The following is a 24,889-nucleotide window of genomic DNA, read 5'->3' on the forward strand; positions in this document are numbered from 1 at the left end:
AGGTGTGGCAGGAATGGGCTAAAATAAATTTGACCCCCCTCTCCGCTGGGGAGCGACCCTTACCTAAGGGGTAGCTCCCCACCTCTGAAAAAAAATAAAAAATAAATGATCTAATAACAATAGGCCGCTCTGCCCCCGGGGGGGCAGAAATGGGCTAAAATAAATTCCCCCACCCTCCTGGGGAATAACCCTTGCCTACGGGGTCGCTCCCCTTGCGTGACATTGGCGCAAAAAAAAAAAAAGATCCCAGTGCCTAGTGGTTTCTGCCCCCCTTGGGGGCAGATTGACCTAAAATCGGCCGATCTGCCCCCCAGGGGGGCAGAAATGGCCTAAAATAAATTTGCCCCTCCAGGGGAATGACCCTTGCCTAAGGGGTCACTCCCCTTGCATGAAATTCACACAAAAAAAAAATCCCTGTTGTCTAGTGGTTTCTGTCCCCCTTGGGGGCAGATTGGCCTCATAAAAATAGGCCAATCTGCCCCCAAGGGGGGCAGAAATGGCCTAAATATAATTTGCCCCCTAGGAGAGCGACCCTTACCTAAGGGGTCGCTCCCCACCTCTAAAAAAAAAAAAAAAATTGCCCCCCCTGTGAGCAAGCCTTGCCCAAGGGGTCACTCCCTCATGCCTATTTCCTAAAAATAAATAAATCCCTGGTGTCTAGTTGGTGTTTTAGCAGCTGGATTGCTTGCAATCCGGCTGCTAAAACGCTCAGAGAGACTTCAAAGGGAAGGAAATTAATTTCCTTCCCTTTGAAGCCTCTCCGGCCTCCTCCACGTGATCGGAAGAGAAATGCTCTTCCGATAGGAGGCCTCTGAGATAGTCAGCGCACGATCACGCGCTGACGTCACGGGGGTGGGGAAGTCGGGGTGGAAGGGGAAGGGCTTCCCCTTCCATCCCTGCCTTGGGGGTGTTGGAGGGAACACCACAGAGGGAGCGCTAGTGCTCCCTCTGGGCTCTGTGCCCAGGACGTAATGGTTATGTCCTGGGCACACGAGCACTGTGCCTCAGGACGTAACCTGGGCACAGAAGGGGTTAATCTGTCTGGCCCTCAGACTATCTTGACCAATACAAGAATAGGTCTCTGCGGTAATCTTTGGTAGCTCAGCTCACGTTCTTGATCCTGTAGAGGAACATCATGGAGCTGCATGCACTCTGCTAGTGCAACTGCTTCCCCTTTAAGGTTACTTAACATGATTGAGGATACCATGGCAAAATTGCCCATTAATTGCATCCCCAAATCCAGGGCCGGGGCAGGCCCGTATTCATCTTGAATTTGTTTTAACACTTCCGGAAGATTGGCAAGTGTTAGTGTGCTGTGGTATAGAGCGTGGCAAATACCGTGCCCCATGTATTACAATTATCAACTGTGGGAACCATCCCGAATGGCAAGCACATAGTAAGAATTCTATGTTTATCCTGAGGTTCTGTATGAGGAAAAACTGCTTCCAGTGCATTTATTTTTTGAGCTAACCAAAACGGAATTTCCTCCTGCTTGATGGGTACCTTACCCATGATCGAATGTACAGTCGCAGGGTTAATGTCTGGCATGACTGCATGTTGTTGCACTGGGGCAGCACGTGTTGGGTTAGTGTTTAATTTTTGCATGACAAATTGTACTAATAATCGGTATATTGTTATGAGCTCCATATATAGGTAGTGAACCTCAACTACTGCTAAGGTTGCTGCATCAGGGTGTGGTTTATATGTGGCCAATAAAGGTCAGGCTGGGCCACCATTGCTCAGAGGACCTAACCTAACATGTAATATTGTATGTGGGAGGGCACCATCAAGCCAGTTATTATACTCTTGATAAGATAAAGGTGTTTCTAAATATGCATAAGCTCTGTATTGTGCAGGTATGTTGTCAGTTGTATAGTGGTAAAATGTATTTCTTTCCCAATATACTGCTGGAAAGGTGACCTTAGAATATGTTCTATAGGTTGGATGAGCCTCAACAACCATTTGTCAATAAATGTGCAGTAAGGGGTGGTCGCATATATACTGCAGTTGCTACCTGTTGTGGGTTCGCCTTCTTAATGGTAAATGTATGTTCAGAGATAAGGACACCTAGTGGTGATTGGTCCTTTTAAGGTTTAAGCTGAAACAACCTACAGCTCAATATAGGTACTACCTATTTAGCTGAAGAGGAAATCCTCAATACCACGGACGTCTCCGTATATAATATTGAGGTGTCTTTAGCCTTAGATGAGACGGCAATACAAATATTAGTGCCTGACCAAACATTGGTGGTGCCATGTGGCGTAGGTTCTCATTATGGTAATGAAGCTACTGGATCTGGGAGACAGGATCACATGGATTGTGGCTACTAAGTATGGTTCAACATCATATGATGCCTGTCAGCCTTATCTGGGTTCTCCGGCTAACTAGCAGTGCCTCATTTCTGGCCGAGATGATTCTGGCAACTGTGCGCATGACAAGGAAGACTCCCCGGGAGAATCGTGGTCAATCAGATCCCTTCCCTTTCTCTCAGTTACCAAAGGTCCCACACAGGCAAAGACAACAGAGGCAGAACATAGTTCAATGAGGATTTGTTGAAGTAACTGCATCTTGGATAAAAAGGCATGTATTGCAATAACTAGGATGATAAAAGACAATAAAAACAAGCAGGTGACTAACAGAGTAAAACACAAGAATAGCCCTACCATACTGTCACTAGGAGTTATGTATATATTTCTCCTACCTACACTATGTCTGAGCACAGCATAATAAGCCTAATCCGCCCTTCGCGTTTCCCTCCTGGGGGCACATCATCCCTCATACCTGAAGGAAGAAACCTGCAGTCTAAAGAGACACCGTCCCTATGTGGATCAGGGGGACGGTCATCTAAGCAAGTAGCTGCAGCGAAGCAGTCAGCAATCCGCATGCAGTCATGGTCATGTGGCTGGAATCTCCCTCTAACGTGTCTGGGACAAAGGGGTGTTTTTATAATAAAGCAGCTGCCATTCCAAGAAACAGTTACCATTCATGAGTGTGTGTTTTCTGTGAATGTTGGAGACACAGCATTCCACGTTTGTCGGCAACCCCATCTGACTTTAGCCTTCAAGAAAGCACAAAGTGAATGAAATGTCCTACTAAGATGGTGATGCATTCCTAGGCGAAAGTACAATGAGGCAAAGAAAATAAAACAGCACTGCAAATGTGGCTACTTCTAGAAAAATAAAGCAATACTGAATACAATGTAACAGGGTTAAAGTGCACAGCGGCATGCCTAGTTAGCTTAAAACAATGTGTCTAAAACATGGCTAAAATAGCTATACAACACAGTGGAGTTACTGTTAACAAGGACTAGAACCCAGAATTTGACAAGAAGCGGCGAACAAGCAGCAGAAAATGTGACTGTCAAGCACTGTGCTGTTCTAAATCCTGACACCCTGTTGCCTGTACCTGACAATGAAAATGATGATTATGAAGTGCAGCATGACTGTCTTAATGTCACTGAGGTACTGAACTATGCACCAAGGCAAGACCAGAAATGCAAAATGAGCCACTACATGAATCTGATTTTGTGCTGTATGTTGATGGTATGGTCCCTGCACACCATAGTCGAAGTGGTCATGTAACATTAGGCAACAAATATGCTGATGAGGTCGCAAAGTACTGTGCTTACAATGTCTGTATCTTTAATAGAGAGTTTACTAATGAGGGAATGGATGAGACCAACTACAACCTTTTCTTCAGGAAGAAGTGTCAGAGGAAGAACAGTAGAGTAGGGTCAGAACAGGTTGCGCCAAGAGGGATGATGACATTTGGGTTTTATTGGATGGAAGACCGGTGTTGCCAAATAGCTTGTTTCAGCCAATGGCTAGGCATTTCCATGATTCAGCTCATGTTGATAGAGATGAAATGTTGCAACTGTTTAGGGAAACATGTGTTCAAGCCTAAGTTCAGGTTGGTGGCTGAAGCATTGTGTTGCAGATGTGTTGTGTGCAAGCAGAACAATGTTAGCAAGATAACTACAGTAACCATATGTCACATAGGCAGATCAGGAGGACCCTTTAACAAGATGCAGTTGGAATTTATTGAGATGCCAGTGTGTAATGGACTGAGGTATGTCTTGGTGAATGCATTTATCTTCTTGCACTGGGTTAAAGCCTACCCAAACAAATGAGATTATAGTTTCACTGTAGCAAAACTGTTGGTAAGAGAACTCATTCCCAGGTTTGGCTTTCTGACTTCTCTGGAATCAGACTGTGGGACTCATTTTAACAATGAGGTCTCAAGATTGTTGTGAGTAGCATTGCAAGTGGAACAGAGACTACATTGCATCTATAGACATGAGGCGTTAGGTCTTGTTGAACGGGTGAATAGGATGCTGAAATCCAGACTGGCAAAAGGATATGTTTAGACATCTTTGAAATGGCCTGATGCTTTGCCTCTTGTGTTGATGAGTCTACGCAGTGTACCTGATCACAAAACATGACTGTCTCCCCATGCTATTATCATGGGCAGAGCTACACGTTTGCTAGCTATTTCTGTGAATGCTCTTGTTTACGTCACATATGATGAAATCCTTAATTTCTGCAAAGGGCTAGCTGATGAGGTGCTTTCTGTGTCTCATCAGGTTAGAGCAGCCACAGTGCCATCTGCATCAGGAACAGTGCCATGACTTCTGTTCCGCGAACCAGGTCATGGTCAAGTAACATATAAGAAGAACATGTTTGCAGTCTCATTGGTGTGGACCATATCAAGTCATCTTGGTGACAATGACAGCTGTTGAATGTGGAGGCCTCCCTAATTGGATACACACTTCACATACTCACTGTTAGAAATGGGGTCTTTAGTTGACAGTCAGGTTACCCCCTGTTAAGCAAGGACCCTCACTCTAGTCAGGGTAAAAGAGAATCACCCTCGGCTAACCCCTGCTTACTCCCTTGGTAGCTTGGCAGAGCAGTAGGCTTAACTTCAGAGTGCTAGGTGTAAAGTATTTGTACCAACCCACACAGTAACTTAATGAAAACACTACAAAATGACAACACAGTTTAGAACAATCGGAAATATTTATCTCAACAAAACAAGACCAAAAAGACAAAAATCCGACATACACAAGTCAAGTTATGAATTTTTAAAGATTAAGCTCAAAAATAGCGCTTAGAAACACAAAATGCTTCGATGAGGTGTTAGCACGGCATTGTGACAGAGTTGCTCCCAACCATCCGACACCAGCGGCGCCGGACACGGAGTCGTGTCGACCCCCAAGTACAGTACCTTTGGTGAAGAGTGAAAACAAGTCGATGCGCAAAGTCGGGGATCACAGCGTTTGTGCGAAACGTTGAATCCACGCACTTCGAGCGGCGTTGCTCACGAAGTGGTGCAGCAACTTCTACGGAGTCGCGGACTTCAGCGGGGCTGCAGCGGCGTCGGGGCTGCAGTGGCGTCGGGCCTGCAAAGGTTGTCACGTTCCAGCAAAGATCACGGAGTCGGTTGCAGGCGGCGTCACCGGATTCAGCAGCGGCGTCGGTCCGAAGTCGTCTGAAGTCAATTTCCTTGGATTTCCACCAGCTTTCCTTTCAAGGGCCCAGGGACTGGATAGGGCACCACTTGTCAGAGCAGGACTCTCTCCAGAGACTCCAGAGGCTGGCAGAGAGAAGTCTTTGCTGTCCCTGAGACTTCAAACAATAGGAGGCAAGCTCTAAATCGAGCCCTTGGAGATTTCTTCACAAGATGGAAGGCACACAAAGTCCAATCTTTGCCCTCTTACTCTGGAAGAAGCACCAACTGCAGGATAGCTCCACAAAGCACAGTCACATGCAGGGCAGCACTTCTCCTCAGCTCTTCAGCTCTTCTCCAGGCAGAGATTCCTCTTGTTTCCAGAAGTTTTCTAAAGTCTGTGGTTTTGGGTGCCCTTCTTATACCCAATTTTCCCCTTTGAAGTAGGCCTACTTCAAAGTAAAGTCTCTTTTGAATGTGAAATCCTGCCTTGCCTAAGGCCAGGCCCCAGACACCCACCAGGGGGTCGAAGTCTGCATTGTGTGAGGATAGGCACACCCCTTTCAGGTGTAAGTGACCACTCCTCCCCTCCCTCCTAGCACAGATGGCTCATGAGGAAATGCAGACTACACCCCAGCTCCTTTTGTGTCACTGTCTAGTGTGAGGTACAACCAGCCCAACTGTCAAACTGACCCAGACAGGGAATCCACAACCAGGCAGAGTCACAAAAATGGTATAAGCAAGAAAATGCTCACTTTCTGAAAGTGGCATTTTCAAACACACAATCTTAAAATCAACTTTACTAAAAGATGTATTTTTACGTTGTTAGCTCAGAGACCCCAAACTCCACATGTCCATCCGCTTCCGAAGGGAATCTACACTTTAATCAGATTTAAAGGTAGCCCCCATCTTAATCTATGAGAGGGACAGGCCTTGCAACAGTGAAAAACAAATGTAGCAATATTTCACTGTCAGGACATATATAACACATTACTATGGGGGTGATTCTGATTCTGGCGGGCGGCGGAGGCCGCCCGCCAGAATTCCGCCCTCCAAAATACCGCGCCGCGGTCAAAAGACTGCGGCAGGTATTTCAAGTTTTCCCCTGGGCTGGCGGGCGGCCGCCAAAAGGCCGCCCGCCAGCCCAGGGGAAAACGACCTTCCCATGAGGATGCCGGCTCGTAATCGAGCCGGCGGAGTGGGAAGGTGCGACGGGTGCATTTGCACCCGTCGCGTATTTCACTGTCTGCCAAGCAGACAGTGAAATACTTGTAGGGGCCCTCTTACGGGGGCCCCTGCAGTGCCCATGCCAGCGGCATGGGCACTGCAGGGGCCCCCAGGGGCCCCGCGACCCCCCCTACCGCCATCCGGTTCCCGGCGGGCGGACCGCCGGGAACTGGATGGCGGTAGGGGGGGTCGGAATCCCCTCGGCGGCGCAGCGAGCTGCGCCGCCTTGGAGGATTCATCAGGGCGGCGGTACACTGGCGGGAGACGGCCAGTGTTGCCGGTCTGACCGCGGCTTTACCGCCGCGGTCAGAATGCCCTGCGGGGCACCGCCGGCCTGTCGGCGGTGCTCCCGCCGACCCTGGCCCCGGCGGTCTAAGACCGCCGGGGTCAGAATCACCCCCTATATGTCCTACCTTAACCATACAATGCACCCTGCCCTTGGGGCTACCTAGGGCCTACGTTAGGGGTGTGTTACGTGTAAGAAAAGGGAAGGTTTAGACCTGGCAAGTGGGTGCACTTGCCAAGTTGAATTTGCAGGTAAAACTGCACATATAGACACTGCAGTGGCAAGTCTGAGACATGATTACAGAGTTACTTATGTGGGTGGCACAACCAGTGCTGCAGGCCCACTAGTAGCATTTGATTTACAGGCCCTGTCACCTCTAGTGCACTTTACTAGGGAATTACTAGTAAATCAAATATGCCAATCATGGATAAACCAATTACATACAATTAACACACAGAGCATATGCACTTTAGCACTGGTTAGCAGTGATAAATTGCTGCTCAGAGTTCAAAAGCCCACAGCAACACGTCAGAAAAAATAGGAGGCAAAAAGATTGGGGATTACCCTGCATAAGCAAAAAAGTCCAACACTCGCCAAGCTGAGTGTCTCCTTGATGTGACAATAACTGTTCTAGAAGTACCAGTGGTGACAGAGAGACAATGGAAACAGGTTAGTTAAGCTGTCAGGGATCAAATAGAGCTTCAAACAGCACATGTTCAGTCTGAGGAAGGTCTGGAGAGATCCACAGTTGAAGCTGAAAGAGTCTCATCAGGTAGTGGTGAATGAGTCAAATTCAGATTCAGACCATGACAAAGGACCTAGTGCTGCGAGAAAGTGAGTGGAAGTTGGAGACCGTTAGCCCAGGAGACAAGAAAGAGAAAAACTGAACCTGCCTAAAGAGCATGTGCCTCAGACAATTCCAGAAGACACTGAGAACTCTGATCTAAGTGAAATTGAGAATAACGGATTGTCACTAAGGAGCTCCAAAAGAACTAGAGGTACTCTTCATCTGAATGGACATACTTTGCTGAAAATGACAAAGAGAGAAAGTTTTGGGAGTTTTGGGATAACTCTGCAGATCCAACTGAACCTCCGTGATCTGAACATTGTGTTTGAATTTTATTATGAGTTTCCTGTACAGCTGGATAGACTGAGACATTTCACTCTGGGAGTGATTATTAGTGAATCTGAGCTGTGCATATTTTATAGACTTTGTCAATTGAGAACAGTACTAAGGCATAGGTGAAGGATCGTAGGTTTGTCCATTACCAGAACACAGAGTAGGGCTAAGGAAGACTCATGAAGACCTTGCAAAGAAATCTCTTGCTGTTCATCACTTTGAATTTGTTTTGCTGCCCTTCACAAGGTGGAACTCAACAAAGGATACTCTGCTGCTGCTGGGTTCCACTCTAAAGATCTGATTTCAGAAAAGTAATGGAATCTAACAAAATCTGTAGATGTAAATACATATGAGGTACAGTGTTGTTTGTTTTCCTTGTAGTATTAATAATTTTATTGATAAGAGCATTTTGCTCTACACATTCTGCAGTAAATGAGCTACAATCTAGTGTTCTCCCGAAAGCACTGATTCCTATAGATAGTGGCTTATATAGATTAGATGGCAGGGCTGTACACACATATGATCCTAGAGGAGATTATTCTGGAAATGTAGGCTGTTTTATGAGTACATCAATACTATGGATGCAAGGGACAGCTATGTTTGGGCGCAATTACCTGCTTCTGTTTCAGAAAGCATCACCTACCACCACATTCCTTTGACATAAGAAGTTTCCTGTAGTCTTTTGTTGAGTATATTTTACAGACAGGGTACTTTTCAATATTATTTTGCAAATTATGATTTAGTTTTATCAGAAGTTTCCATGTTCAAACATCTGAATAAGAATCCTTACTTTAAAGGTGCTGAAATAGCAGACAAATATTTTGTATCTCTCAAGCTACTAGACACTGAATATGCAGACAGACATACTTTGACTTGTTAAATGACAGATGTAGGGAAGACATTTTTGAATCTAGTAGAAGATAGAAAGACCGATGTAGATTCTAAATCGGAAACAGATAATGATCTTAAGGAACATTAACGCTGGAATAGAGAAGAAATTGAACATCAAGTGAAGGGAAACCAACCAGCATTAGCTTTAGATTGGCAGCATAAAGGAAAGCTGTGCATATGTACTGACCAGAGTTATTTGGATCTGTTTTTTATAGGGAAGAGTGAATGTGAACACACTTTTGATGTTAGAGGAAATAATTAATTATTTTTAGATGATAAGGATCCTTTGATTCCTGGAGTATTTTATATTTGTGGACAGTGTGCTTATTTCAAATTGCCCAAGAGATGACATGGTACAAGTTATTTTGGTATAGTTTTCCTGAATATTTATCATGTGGAACATTTCAATGATCCTGTATGAGATACAAAACTCAGAACTAGAAGAGGAGTTAGTAGGGAATATTTTAGGTGCAGTGATCCTGCCTGTGGGAGTGATTCAGAATGACTTGAAGATTAGAAAGCTGTCCACCATAATGGATAAATTGGCAACTAATAGAGCCAATTCCTTATTGCTTGTGAATACCGAGATGGTAGTGATAATATACATGGTTTTGCAGAACAGACGTGTGTTAGACCTGCTACTTGCAAAAGAGGGTGAAGTCTGCTGGATGCTAAAAGTTCAGCAATGCTATACTTATATCTCAGACAAACATGAGGATCTGGAGAAGTGCATTTAGAACATTTCTGGTTGGATGAAGGATTTGAAGGTGCTAGCTGGAAATAACAGGTGCATGGGATGCCATTGGAGATTGTTTTGCTACTGTAGGCAGATGGTTTGAAAACGTAGGAAGTGGAGTTGTGGATTTTGTTCTGAAGTCATTGTTGGCTATTGCCACATGTGCAATAGTTAAAGTTGTGGGTTTCAAGCTCTATCAGAGGATGAAGGTTGAACAGGCAAGGAAAAGAAAGAGCGTATGTTGAGCTGGAAGAGAATAATTGTAAATTTTATGAAGACACAAAGGCCCTAATTAAGGCTTTGGTGGATGGAAAAGGCCGTCTGCCGAATCCTGCGGTCAGGATACTACCAATGCGGTCCCCTTACCGCCGCCCCTATTACAAGATTAAAGTTGGGTCAGTGGGTGGAAACAGTTTCTGCCTGCTTAACGAGCAGGAAATATCCCACAACATTGATGGCAGCTCATAATTGAGCCGGTGGCAATGTTGCGGTGCGTAGGGTGCACCAGCACCCGTCGCGGTTTTCACTGTCTTCAAAGCAGACAGTGAAAATTGAGAAGGGGCTGGCAATGGGGGCCCCTGCACTGCCCATGCCAAGTGCATAGTAGTGCAGGAGCCCCCATTGGGCCCCCTGCAACACGTCTCCGCCAGCCTTTCAATGGCAGTGTTACCACCATGTAAAAGCTGGAGGAGAGGGGGTCAGAATCCCCATGGCAGCACTGCTCACAGCGCTGCCCTGGTGGATTAGGACTGCCAGCACTGCCAGCCCCTCCAATGGAGAAGTGGCGGTGCTGGCGGTCCGACTGTGGCACAATCTCCACGGTCGTAATTGTGGTTGTCGGACTGCCACTCTGGTCTGACCTTCTCCGTGGCCCTGGTGGTCTTAAGACCGTGAGGGTCATAATGAGGCCTAAAGTGTCTGAAGTAACCTAGGTGGAAATTGATGAAAACCCTCAAGATTTTAGCCGGCCTCATTAGAGGGTTTCATCATGTTTGTGATGACTTAGTCATCAGAGTGGGGATTAATAACGCATAGGTTTGGCTGTGCCATTATGGGTCACAGGAGTGTCATATAATGTAATCCACATATATTGTGTACTTTAACATTATTAATGTAAAGTGGAGCATGAAAATCATATCAAAGGTGACTTTATTGCAGAACATTATCAATCCATATATATATATATATGTACATATATATATATATATATATATATATATATATGTGTGTGTGCATTCTACTGTTGATTTTAACATGCTTTAGTGCAATACATATGCACAATTATATTCATGTACTCTGATTGAGGAATTATGGTGAATTTGCATATAATCACGTTTCATTCATAACCATATTGCAATTATATTTCTATATATATTTGAAAGTGCACTAAAATGCCATTTTACGTTAGCATAACCAAAGGCCTGCAATGTTGATTTTATGTGTCTAACCTTCAAATTTGAGTTTTGATCAGGATGCAATATTCTTTCTCTGGAGGATAATTTGTCATGGACAAAGGACGCTAACAAACTGGAAAGAAATTACTCCTGTTTGTGTACCAGGATCTAAGAGACTCTCAAGGTCATCCTGATGTTCGATTTACGGGATGAGAACTTGATGGGAGTTGTCAATTTCAACTGTGCAAGGAAGATGGAAAACTACTGGTGTTGATGACGTGGATTTTCTGAAGGTTCTGTATGTTTAATTGGTACTCACCTAGTCAGACTAGCACAGTTTCTCTTTAGCCAGTGACACTGGATTTATGTGATTATGTGGCAGCTGCAAATTTTTGCATGATATTAGATTTGCCACGTAATTCATCATCTGCTGCATAATCTGAAGAGTTTTACAAAAAAATAATTCTCACTCAAGCGGTTCAAAGGTTAGTAAAACCCCGGCAACATCTGTTGCTCCACTGTGGAAGGATCTTAGTAAAGGTTGACTGTTCACCTACCTGTAGCTTATTGCTATATTTGGGAGTTAAACTGGTATGAATGAGGTGCAACTAAAGCCTGAACAGGGTTAATAAGCCTAAAAATGACTAAATAATTAAATAATACTATCACAGAATGTGTCCCATAATGTTGCATAACTTGCCTTTTCTGTATGGATAATTTACTCAACCCTGCTGCATAATCTGACCCTTCCCTGCCTCATAATTTCAGTGCCCCTGTCTTTAACCTTTGATGAGAACAGAATCCCTTGAGACTTGGAGGGAAACAGATCTTTACTCTTTATCCTTTGTGTGACTTTATACTACACAACACCTCTCTATCAGAACGTCTACTGAGATTTCTGCTATGCTGACACTTTCCTATATTTCCATTATTGCTTCCATTTCCTTAGTGTGAGAAAAGGCCTATTCTTGACATGGTTAGCCCTCCACTTTTTGCCTGAAGTATGATGTAGCCTAGAAATGGTAGTGCCGAGGGCCCCTGCTAACCAGGTTCCCTGGGCCAGAGCTCTTTCCCTAAAACTGTTGTGATGAATTGGCACAATTGGAGACACATGTAGCTACTACTATAAGTTCCTAGTAAAAGGTACTTAGGCACCCAGGGCACGAGGTACTATGGGTAAGCCCCTGAGGGCAGCAGCAGCACTGATTTTGCCACCTCCATGGTCATGCATCCAGAAGCCCCCAGCACTGCCATTGCAGGCTGGGTGCACTGGTGCAAAACTAAAACACAAACTCAACATGGAACACTGCCTGTGTGCCATGCCCATGATCCACTGCATATACTGTGGATAAGACACCCCTCTGGCAGCCCTTACAGGCCTAAGGCAGGGTGCACCATATCATATGTGAGCGCATAGCTGCATGAGCAATATGACCCCACTATGTCCTTGCTAAACCTGGAACATAGTGAGTGATCAGAGCAGCCATTTTAAATACATGCATGCTGGGTTGTTTGGTATCAAACAACTCAGAATGATACATCCAAAGTGGAACCAGTATTGGATTTATCCCTAAATGTACACAGGGCTCACCTTGGAGGTGTCCCCTGCAAAAGCTAACTACCCTGGCTTGGTTGTTGACTAGTTGTATCCAGCCTGCCACCTCCAGAAACCCGATCTACAAACGTTGGGGGAGGGATCCATCTCTCTGGTTTGTAGAACAATGTCCTTCCTTGGTGGAGGTGCTAACACCCTCTCCCACAGGAATGTGCACTGCCCTGGCGGCCAGCTTCAAAGGGCTTACCACATTTGAAACGCAACCCACAGGGCTGCTGCTAGCAGCAGATGGTCAAACCCTTTGCAAACCTCCACTTTGGTGGGAGCAAAGGCAGGAAACTTCACAGAGGGTAGGAGGAGTGGCCCTACCTGGCGTACAAGGTATTGCCTGCGAGGTGGACACTCCATTTCATTTTCTTCCATCTTAGATAGAAGGAAAATAGCCAATCATGGCTAGGGAAGTGACCCTTCCCACAGGAAGTGTTATCTGTAGTGGGTGTAGCCACCTAAGGTAAATGTCCCATTGAACACTACCAGGTTCCTCCTAAAATGCCCACTAAATTCAGTGGGCACCCCTAGACCAGGTAATCAGATTCAATGTACAAAAGAAGATCAGAAAAAAGAAAATCCAAGACAGGAGAACTGTGGACCTGCTGCAAGAAATAAAAGGTGCCAAACCCTGCCTACTGCACCCAGGGCCCGACAATCGCTTCTGAGAAGCTGCTGAACAGCTGGAAAAATTCTAAAGAATCCCAGAGAACCTCCCAGCTTCAAACATCGCCCAAGAACTCCCTCCAGAGTGGGGGCACCACTTCGCAACAAGAAGAAACCAGCAAACCAGTGAGTGTCACTTTACTGTCCAGCTGCTAACTCCTGAACCAGAAGTTGCAGCTGGACCTGCTAAGTTTGGTGGCACTGCACTCTCCAGTGGTCAAATGTATTAATACCCTGGGTATCAGTCAACTGACAACGGACACCAGGAAAACCAGCCCACATAGGGCTGAAAAAAGACCAGTAGGAAGCCCCAGTCAAGGGACTTCAGGAACACCCTGGACCTCCCACCAGACTGCCTCCATTGTCCTGCAAACGACCCTTAAACCAACTTACCTCCAGCTCCAAAGGGCATCTTTGCGTACAGCTCCTGGCTCACAGATTTGCTCTGTACCCGGCTGCCCTTTGCCCTACAACGAAGAACCTGCTGTGCTGTAAGGGTCCTTCACCCCTTGCAACCTCGACACTCCAAGGGGGCCCCAAGGAACCACCTCTAAACTGAGCTTTGCAGTGCTTTTTCAAGTCGTTCCTCGCAATGGCCCTGCACCAGCTCCAGAGACCTTTCACCGCTGCTCCCGCCGGAACCGGGAGCCATTTTGAACTTCTACAGCTGGCACAGTGTGCCCACCGATGACCTCGACCAACCTGCAAAAGAAGAACTTGGTAAACCAACTGTACAGTTGTATATGTATTTTTAAAGGTGACTTTCCATTGATTTCCATGGTGCATAATTACGCACAAAAAGGCTATTTTTATTGAACTTCAAAAATCCATATCTCAAAAAGTACTAAACCAATTTTGGTAATCATGGTCTTAAAAATTATATAAAAATCTGAAGTATTTTTTACAAATTGGTCTTGAGTTATTCTTTTGAATGTGTGAGTTGCATGATTGATACTGTAAATACAACAAATGCTCTTCACTTTTCCAAGATTGCCCTAACTACTCAACCAAGTTATCCTAAAAACGAGAGCATTTGGTTAACCTTGTTTTTACCCACGTAAATCAATGTGTGGTTGCCTGGACCCCTGCAGTGTTCCCAGCTTTGCACACTACATAGAGGACCAGCCTCCAACACTGAGACTTAATTAGGATTTCCCTATTTCTTAGTTTAGGGTACTTAGATTAATTTAGATTTTCCAATGAATAGGCAAGAGGATCAGGACTAATACTCAGATCATCAGATCGTGCTTCTCATCTTTTGTATTATTGCAACTGTAATTCTTTTATGCCTTATACTTCTATGATTTAACCTCATTCCACACTTTACTTCACTTTTGATTTGTTTTGTATTTATACAGCATGTTTTTGAGATTCATGTACATAAGCTTGGCCCATAATTTTAAATAAACTTTTGAACTTTACTTTCCATCTCTGGGATTTAATGTGTTACCAAATAGGTTACACTGGTAATTAATTTGAAATGTTGACTTTAAGTCCCCTTTACCCCTCCGAAAAAGGTCTGCTGGAAGAAGAGAAGCAACAATATGGGCCGAGTGTCATCACCTATATTGGTAATGAAACCTCCCTAACTGGATCCAATGTCAGTGGCATTCCACCAACAGCCTAGAGTACTTCAGGCATCGTTTTTAGCTTGTTTAGGAATATTGCTATTAGGAGATTAATCATGATCAATTTACATCCTTCTTCACTTTTGAAGGTGATTTGCAAGAGGAACAATCAACTGTCTAAGCCTTTCATGGATGATCTTTTATAGGGAACTACCCCACACCCGTCTTTTCTTTTCACAGGGGGTGAATGTTTACTCAAATTCTTTCATGTTGTATAGTGCAGACACAGATCATATCCCCAGAATAACCACACTAAAGTTACAATCTAGTTTGTTCATCAGTGAGCCTCTTCATTCTTTGTCAAAGGGCCCCGAGCAGCCACGAGGTTCATATGTTCTTTTTGGGACAAACAGTCAACATTAGTTGCTGGAAAGCAAGAGGAATTGCTTCTTTGAGAGGTGGAAATCCCCACTCAAGACTGCGTTCTTTCATGTCTCCTGAAGTTTATAAGGAATAAGCTATACGTTCAGAAAAGTAAGTAGTACAATGAATACTTGTCATGGACCTCTTCCCTTAAACTGGGAAGAAATAATGTTTCTTAGGACCACTCAACCCAAGTAGTGTTAATTACCATTTGGAAAAAATGTCAACGTACTCCTACGTCAAACAACAACAGAAAGGAGGGGCACGTGCAGGAGGTTCGGAGAACAAACTCCTGGTCCTGTGTATATGACTCCCAATAGTAATCAAATCAAAACAATATATACACAGTTCCAAAAAGGTGTTTCTTTCAAAATGATTGTTCTATATTCAGATTGCTGGAAAACCAATTGGTTTGAAGTAAGAGCCCTCACTCACCTTCCGGTGACATGCTTCATCATAGGGCTATGCTCCTCGTCAGGCCGGCACTACAATGCCTGACGGGCCCCACGTGGGGGCTCTTTGCCGGAGATCTTTTGCAAATGATGAACAACCGGTCAAAAAAACTAATCTAGGATTGGTATAGAGGTAGTTAAAAATCACTAGAGGTAAAATGCAATTTATTGGGATACTAAAACCTCTGACATGATTAAAAACAGCATGGGGGGAGAAATAAAACAATGTCTAAACTCCCCAGCAGAACAAAAGTTATAAATAGTAATCACTAAGTCTCTCAATTGGGAGTATAGTGTAAGTAGACACAGGACCCATAATAGGGAATATCTGATTGACAGGAACCCTCCATATAGTAAAGGATGGGCCCCATCGGGGAAAACATCAGGCTTGAGTGATCCACTCTGGTTCTCAGTGGTCCCACATTTGATGACACATCTGCATCGCTCTGTGTAGTTCCTGTCAATCAGATATTCCCTATTATGGGTCTCTAATTGCTTAAGGATTCGGTATGTGTCATGGTCCTTATGAATCGCACTAGATCATTTTTGACTAACTAGCGAGAATCATTCAAAGTAACACAGGGGATCCTGTGTCTACTTACAGTATACTCCCACAATTGAGAGACTTAGTGATTACTATTTATAATCTTTGTTCTGCTGGGGAGTTTTAGACATTGTTTTATTATCTCCCCCCATGCTGTTTTTAATCATGTCAGAGGTTTTAGTATCCCAATAAATTGCATTTTACCTCCAGTAATTTTTAACTACCTCTATACCAATCCTAGATTCGTTTTTTTTACCAGTTGTTCATCATTTGCAAAAGATCTCCGGCAAAGAGCCCCCACGTGGGACCCGTCAGGCATTGCAGTGCCGGCCTGACGTGGGGCATAGCCCTATGATGAAGCATGTCACCGGAAGGTGAGTGAGGGCTCTTGCTTCAAACCAATTGGTTTTCCAGCAATCTGAATACAGAACAATAATTTTGAAAGAAACACCTTTTTGGAACTGTGTATATATATTTTTTTGAACGTACTCCCACGACCTTTGTGTATAACACAGGGAGCCTCCCGTTGGAGAGCTCACGATTAGGACGCTCAAACGTATTCTTAAAAGCAAGTGGGAAAGTTGAATAACTATCCAAGGAAAAATCAGAAGTGGAAACTAATGGGGTAGCCCGAGCTAGGACAGTCCCAATGAGACAGCTGGTTCGATATTTCACCTTAGCTAAGTCTTGTGAAAACTGTGCAATGTAAAAAGCTAAATGTATTCTGCAGATTAGAGGTTTACATCTTGAAATGGCAATATCAGCATTCCAAGTTTCTGAAGCTAACATAGGCTTATCATCCTCTGTCCTACTCTGCAGTAGGACCAAGATTGAAAGATTTGTGTAATTTGTTGCTGTTCCACATAAGGAGAGTCTCATTAATGAGATATGTTTGAGAATACATTAGCGAGAGTGAGAGTGAGAGTGATAAAATGAAAAGAAGTAAAATTTAGAAGCATTGACAGGTGCTAGGATCTATGACAGATGTATATTCTGACCTGCTTGCATTACATATGGTTTTGTAGACCTTTCTAAAGGAAATTGGTCAAAATATGGACCCTTGAAACGGTCTTGTTTTACATATTGTCAAGGGGAGAAATAGTTCTACTCTGAAATTCCTTCAAAAGAAGATGGACTCGCACACTGTGATTGCATGCTTCGATTTGAAGTAGTTATTACACCCCACTACTTGAAAAGTTCATGAGCCACCACTGCTTGCACGAGCGTCTGTCACTAGCATTGAATGTAATGGGCAGCTCTGATGATGGCATTGAGAGGCGTCATTGGTTCAAGTAAGCAGACTTAGCAATGGCGTGGATGAGCATTTCGGAGAAAGATTTTCACGTTGGTTTTTGATTCTTCTTTGTCCAGACTAAGAGCTCCTTTTAACTAATAGGAATACACGGATTGTTGGCAAAAAAAGAAACTTTCAAAAAGAGCTTGTTACACAAACTATGCCGAATGAATTAGCTCCCACTACAATACAAGAAGGGAGCAATAAACACTTCTGCACAATTTAGTGGTGGTATTAAAAATTATCTACCCCAGGCCTAAAGCATCCTTGCCTTTTTGAAACAGCAAACGAGATGTTCGGTATATAGGTCTGTTTCTACAAGACAAAAATACAACTTTTCATTGTGAATGCCTTCCTCAGCATCTCCAAATTGAAGATAATCCATTTTCTTTTTAAATCCAAATGTTTCCACTTTCACTTACTGTTCAATAAAACCTGAATATTGAGTTGAGAAGTGGGCTTTCTAAGAGATGTGTGGGTGAAAACAGCAAGGCGCAATATAAGCCACTCGAAAGATGCTCAAAGGCACACGACTGGGTCCCTAATGGAGAATCTATAGATGTCAATTCCCATAGTGCTTTGTGCTCCTACTCTTACGGTTGAAGATCTCTGAAGTGGCTTGCAATGTCGCGTGTAGATTGTGGCTCGTGCAGAGTTCAGGGAAATGGTTTGTTTCTACTGCTTGCTCTTGAGATTGAACACTTCATTCTCTGCAAGTGCAAGCCGTGTACTTCAGGGCTCTGCTGAACAATCCGGTTCATTAAGTGGTGGCTGATGGGGTAAACCTGCATATTTAATGAAAACAAAGCAGCCAGAGCAAGGCAGAGTAGAGATGCATCAGGAGTGCATACTAAACAAAAAAAATAAATACAGCTCCATGCAGCACAGTAGGTAGAATTAAACAAATCTCAGTCAATTAGGACCCCCACTTATAATATCCCTTTGTTATCAGTCAGCCACAGAGCGAGATAATAGAACATATTTATTTGCACGGTTATCAAATATTTACAGCGTTTCATCATGGGAGTGCTGTGGCTGGAGGTTTTATGTGTCATATGATCTCAAAGGATGATGTCAATGATATAAATATGGACCAAAGGTGAGCTCTTTTTTTGTTCTTCACTGCCCTTATGCATCAACACACAACACAAGAGAAGTTAGTGTTATAAGATTTAGCAACTGAAGTTGCTAAATTGCCTTGCATGAAAGGGAGAGAGCAGAACTACACCACATTTACACAGATATGGAGCAGTACAGTTCTCTTCTTGCACTGGTGCACATTGGGTTGTCTATTGCCAATGCTAGCACCCACCCTATCGTCAGAGGCTTACTCCTCTTTGTTTACATGCTGCAAAATAAGTATTTTTCTCCATACTACTCTAGCTTTGAGTAGGTGCCCCATTTTGGCACAAACCCATGGTTACAAGTCTTTGTAAATATGAGTTTGAATCAAAATATGTAGGTGGATGCAGAGGAACACCAAAGCTCCATTCATGTAACACAAGCCTGATGCAGATAATTCATGGCAGCACTATGGAGTGGTGTAGAGTGGGGAAGCATGGAATGGAGTGCAGTAGAGTGGAGTACAGTGGATAAGAATAAAATGGAGTGGCGTAGAGTGGGGTGGGGTAGAGTGGAATGTGGTAATTGAAACAGAGATAACTTGAAAGTGTGTGAAAAGAGATAGATGTAGTAAGTCACGAATATGTATTATGAGGTGTAAATGGTAATTTTCTGTTAGTATGTGAGGATAATGTAGGTAGTGTTTATGGTATAAGTTGTAAAAACGTTGGGCCTGATTTAGAACATAGTGGATGGGTTACTCCATCACAGCTGTGAAGGATGTTCTGCCCGCTGAAATCGAAATCGAATGGAATTTAGATTTCCGTGCATGGAACTTCCGTCACTGCTGTGAGGGAGTAACCCATCAGCCAACTCCTAATTCAGGCCCTTCGCTATATATTGTGCAGCAGTATAGCAAAGTACATGCAGGTGAGAAGTTAGTGTGTGACTGGCTAATGGCTGTTTTACCAAAGATAAAGGGCAGCCAAGTAGTTTTAATCACAGTTTGACTGCGTTCTGCATTTCACTCCATTGTGGGTTACGGTCGTAGATGTAGGTCAGTAGTTGGTTTTATTGTTGTTCACTACCTATTACCACTTTATTAAAATGCCATTAGTGAAGAGAAATGTATTTATAATTTGCTCTATATTTTTACAGCAGTTTGGGAAGAACTGCAAATTTTTTAAATATTTGTTTAAGTAGCGCTGTAATTTGTAAATATTACTGCAGTACTCCATAGACTCTTTTTGTACATAAATATGTACAAAATAGAAAATACACTGCAGTACAGTATATTTGTAAAATATAGTGCATTTCAATGTATTCTTAACTTTTTAACATATTTATTTTTATTAATTTATTTTAAGTACCATGGTCCTTCCGAGGCAATACTGTGATACTCCACATATTTTTTTTAAATTATATAGAAACTTATAAATATTTTTCTACCTATCACCACTTTCATGATGTGGTAATAGGTAGGGGAAAAATATCAAGCATAATGCTTACCTATACCTGAAGGTGTAATGCAGTATACAGCAAAACTTTGCTAAAGGCAGTCATTAGCCAATCACATAATGACTTGCCATTGCTATGTACCACAATATTTCAGTGAAATATTGCAAAACACTACAACATTTCATTAAAGTACAGCGATAACAGAAATCACTAAGTGAAAATGCCTTATAACTTAAAACATACCTACCCTACTTAATTAGAATATGTGAAAGGATCATTTGTGCCCCATAATTTGCAATCCCACTGAATTTCATTCAAATACCCCCACCCGTTTTCACACTACTCCTGAGTGCAAGGTCAGACATAGATGAGGAAAATGTTTCAAAAGTCATAGAACATTTGTCATCATGCTAGATCTCTAGAGCACTTACCATGATTTTGATGACAAAACAAAATCCTCATTTTGTTTGTTTACTTCAGTATGCTCTATAGGAAATAACTTTCAGTTTTACAGCATTGATTGTGTCAAGATGGACTGCACGTTTCCTAAATTCAGAATGTAGCGCTCTAGTTAGGTAAATTGCAGTTAATCTCTACAGAGTTAATAAACATACTGTTGCTGAAAGTACACCTTTCTCTCTGCATTTTAGAAGGTTTTACTAACATGTATTATGAAAATATTTGAGAACTCATAGAAAGTATGTCCTCAGTTTAGCTTTCTAGCCCACTAACCATAATTTCTATTAGAACATGACCCACCTCAACCCACCTCATTTTGTTGATTTCTAAAGGAAATGCCTTAAGTTTTACAGCTTTTTTCCATCAAGATATGGTTCCCAAATAAATGTTAGCAATTTAGGTGTTCATTAGGACACTGTGGGAAGCTGCAGTAGAACACTGGGGAATCAACTGGCAGACCTCTGTTGCTGTTGGACATGCATGTTTTAATTTACAAATTCTAGTGGTGCATGTTCTGATTTGGTAGCAGGTTAAGTGAGCTCAAACTCTGCTAATGTTTATTTGATTATTAGAATTGAGGAGTGTTTTCCAATTTGTCATTAGGCATTGTCTGGAGGTAGTGTGTTATCTTACAGTGTTTGCATAGCATCCAGCCTTAAAATCACTTTTGTGAGGAGATTTTGTCAGGCTGTATGTTTGAAGAAAGTAAAGATGGTGCTACAGCATAATTTCCCCACGGGAGATGTGTGCATGCACTTCATAGAAAGCCTAATTCACACAGGAGTTCCAGTCCTGCCATTGGTAAAGCACGTGTGAAATATTTCAATATTATGACTGTTTCAAGCAACATTACGAGGAAGTTATGAGAGTGTATTTCAAAGCATTTCAGATTTGCATTATGTCTGGTATTTAAATTGAAAATATTCTGCCAGATGTTATCAGTGTTTTCCATAAGAGTCATTCATTTGAACTGCATATTTAGAAGAAACAACAACATGAATTCTTGAAGAGACATATTCCACATTCATCACATCCTGTTGCTGTATATTATTCCCTTGAGGAATAACTCTTTACAACTGCCACAAATAATCTTTGAGCGAAAAATGTTTGCATTAATTAAGATACATTGGTAACTGTTCTGAGGAGTGCACATTTCTCCACTTGAATATGACTTTTTGGTTTGTTTGCCAGTGAACTATAAGGTAAAATATTTTGCAACAAAGTATTTCCTGTGGACAAATGAATTTTTAAAAGGTACTGCTGATTGTGCTCGGGAATTATATTGTAAAACCTATCAATGAACCGTTTGTGCAGTAAAAAAGGTTTGTATTAACAAAGGCACATTTGGACCTTACTGGAAGATGTAAATCTCTTGGCATTCACATTGAACGTTTTGATTTACTAGGAATTACACTGTGAGAACTGATGCAACTAACTTTCTTGCATGGAGATACGGTTGAATTATTAGGGTGCATGTTTAATTGCATAGAGGGATGCATATAACTGGCTTACTCATTTTATGCAGCGCACAGGCCCTGGGATGGGTTAGAGTGCCCAGGGAACCATCAGAGTCAGGACACCCCAACCAAAAAGTGAAAAATGGGGGCAAAAAGTTAGGGGGCTTCTGCAATCAGACAAGTTTTCTCACACTGATCTTTTCTCCATTTGAATTTTTGGTATGAACCTTCTTTTTTTGAGAGTTTATTTTTGTTTTTAAGTCAAATAGTATTACATAGTCTTTCAGAATTATGCAAAACACATAGTTGCTGTTTGTAAGGAATTTAGGGTTTTCAAACCCAAACTGAAAGAGTCAAAGTACAAATATGATCTTTATGATCTTGCTGTAATAATAAAATAACACTACCAAATGTTTTTCTTCTTCCTAGACCTTACTGTGAATGTATGTGTATGTGTATATATATATATATATATATATATATATATATATATATATATATATATATGTGATTTATCAGACTGTATGTTTGTGTTTTTCTCTTGTTTGAAAGTGTGGTATCACTTTTTCCAGGAAACACATAGGCCCTCATTATGACTTTGGCGGTCTCTAAGCGAGACTGCCAAATCCACGGGTGCCAGGAGACTGCCAGTGCTGGTGGTCTCAACCCACCATATTATGGATACTGACGGATTTCTGCCACACTTTAGGTTGATATTCGGCAGTAGCCATGCTGGCGGTCGGAGGCGCGTAGGCGGTGCTACCACCTGCACAGCCCAGCTGGAAGGACGCTGCCAGCCATATTAAGACATTAATACGGTCTGGCGGTGTTCTGCTGGCAGGGCTCTGCCAGCGGGGCGCTGCTGGCGGTAGCAGTGCCCCTTCCCATTCCCTGCTGGATGATCTCCTGGCCAGACAAAGTAAGTCAGGTGTCCGACAGGAGAGGAGGGTGGGAGGATTATGTGTGTGTGTGTGTGGTGTGTGTGTGAGTGTATGAATGTGTGTGTGAGTGTGTGAATGCGTCTGGTGAGTGTTGTGGTGAATGCGACTGGTGAGTGTTGTGGTGAATGCGTGTTTGTATGCTTGTGAGTAAATGCGTGTATGAATGTTACAGTGAGTGCATGTCTGCATGCCAGTGTATACATGCCTGAATGAGTGTGTGGATGTGTGCCTGAATACATGAGTATGTGTGAGTGAATGCACCATGCAGCTGAGGAAGTGTTAGTGAATGCATGTATGGATGAGTGTGTGTGGATGTAAGTATGGAGGTGCAGATGAATGGGTGTATGCGTGGTGCGTGTGGGTGTGTGTGCATGTATGCGGGGATGGGGTGGGGGGTACTGTGACTTTAGGGGGATCAGGTGATTGCTGGGGGGTGGGGGAGCCATCTGCCATTGACAGGGAAGGAATTCCCTGTCACCATTAGCCCTACTGCCATGGTTTTAGTGGAGGTGCTATCGCTGCGGAAACCATGGTGGTAGGCCGGCTCATTATGCCATCTCCGGCCCGGCGGTTCATACTGCCATGGCGGTATGAGTGGAGATGTGACGGATTGGCAGCAGCCAACCCCCCACACTCATAATGTAGCAGTATACACCGCCAGCCTGTTGTCGCTTTTAGCGCCACATTATCCCTGGTGGTCAAAAGACTGCCAAGTACATACTGAGGGCCATAGTTCTAATAATATTTTGTCATCTATGGGTAAATATTGCTACTCTAATTGTGTTGCTTCCTCAGAATGTGAAAGAAAACATGCTGTAACCATTTTATTTCATTCACCCCTTACTTTACCCTTGGTGGACCAAAATTAAAATGGTAGATGGCGTTAGACAGAGATTATGGTCCACAATTTCCAATATTTCCTGTTCAATATTTTTGGTCCAACTATGGATGATCACAATTTGTGGAAAAACATTACTTCATTATTACTTGGGTTTGGTTATCATTCAATAATTTGTGGGAGAGATTTCAACCTAATTATAGACCCACTTTTAGATTGATTGCTCAGGTTCTCTTTTGAGCAACCAAGAAGTCACAGGATTTTGCACAACTTGATTAACACTATTGCATTATCTGATCCTTGGTGTTTTACATTTTCGTCCAGTACTTATAAGTCTCAGTAACATATTGAATAGCTTCTGGCTTATATATATCTTAAATATTGTGTATCTCACCCAACTGTTGAACCACTCAGTATTTCAAATCATGCAATTACATTCAATCATCTAATTCTAATGTCTTTTTAGAACATTGCCCTATACAGACATCACCTGCTCTGAATTGGGATGCACAAAAAGACAAACAAATGTGCAGTTATTTATTTAATGGATAATCACAATAAAAAGTTAAATATTGAAAGTTCTCATTTAGAAATAAATGCACTGTGAGACTGACGCTATACTGCAGCTAAAGATCATTGTTGCACGGTTGTATCAAAAAATTCAGATATGAATATGATTGCATTTCAATTCAAAGGGCTATCTGAATACTATTGACAAAGCACAGCTTTTCATGGGGTAAAAATTGATTTGGTTACTTGTACAATATCAAAGGATTAAAAACAAAAGAAATAAAATTCCTTATATTCAATATAAAGATTGTGAATTAATTACTTCTGCCAAAAGTATTAATGTGGAACTGTGGAATTTCATACCTTTTACTCTTCATTCACTAACTCAGAAACACCATTGGGTCAGTGAATTATTATTTTTCTTTCCAAATTAGATCTTCCCAATTTCTGAAGATAATTAGGCCACTCATGGAGTAACACGGAGTTCCAAATTCTGCCATTTGGACCCTGGC

Source organism: Pleurodeles waltl, chromosome 1_1, assembly GCF_031143425.1.
Source record: "Pleurodeles waltl isolate 20211129_DDA chromosome 1_1, aPleWal1.hap1.20221129, whole genome shotgun sequence".
Classification (NCBI taxonomy): Eukaryota; Metazoa; Chordata; class Amphibia; order Caudata; family Salamandridae; genus Pleurodeles; species Pleurodeles waltl.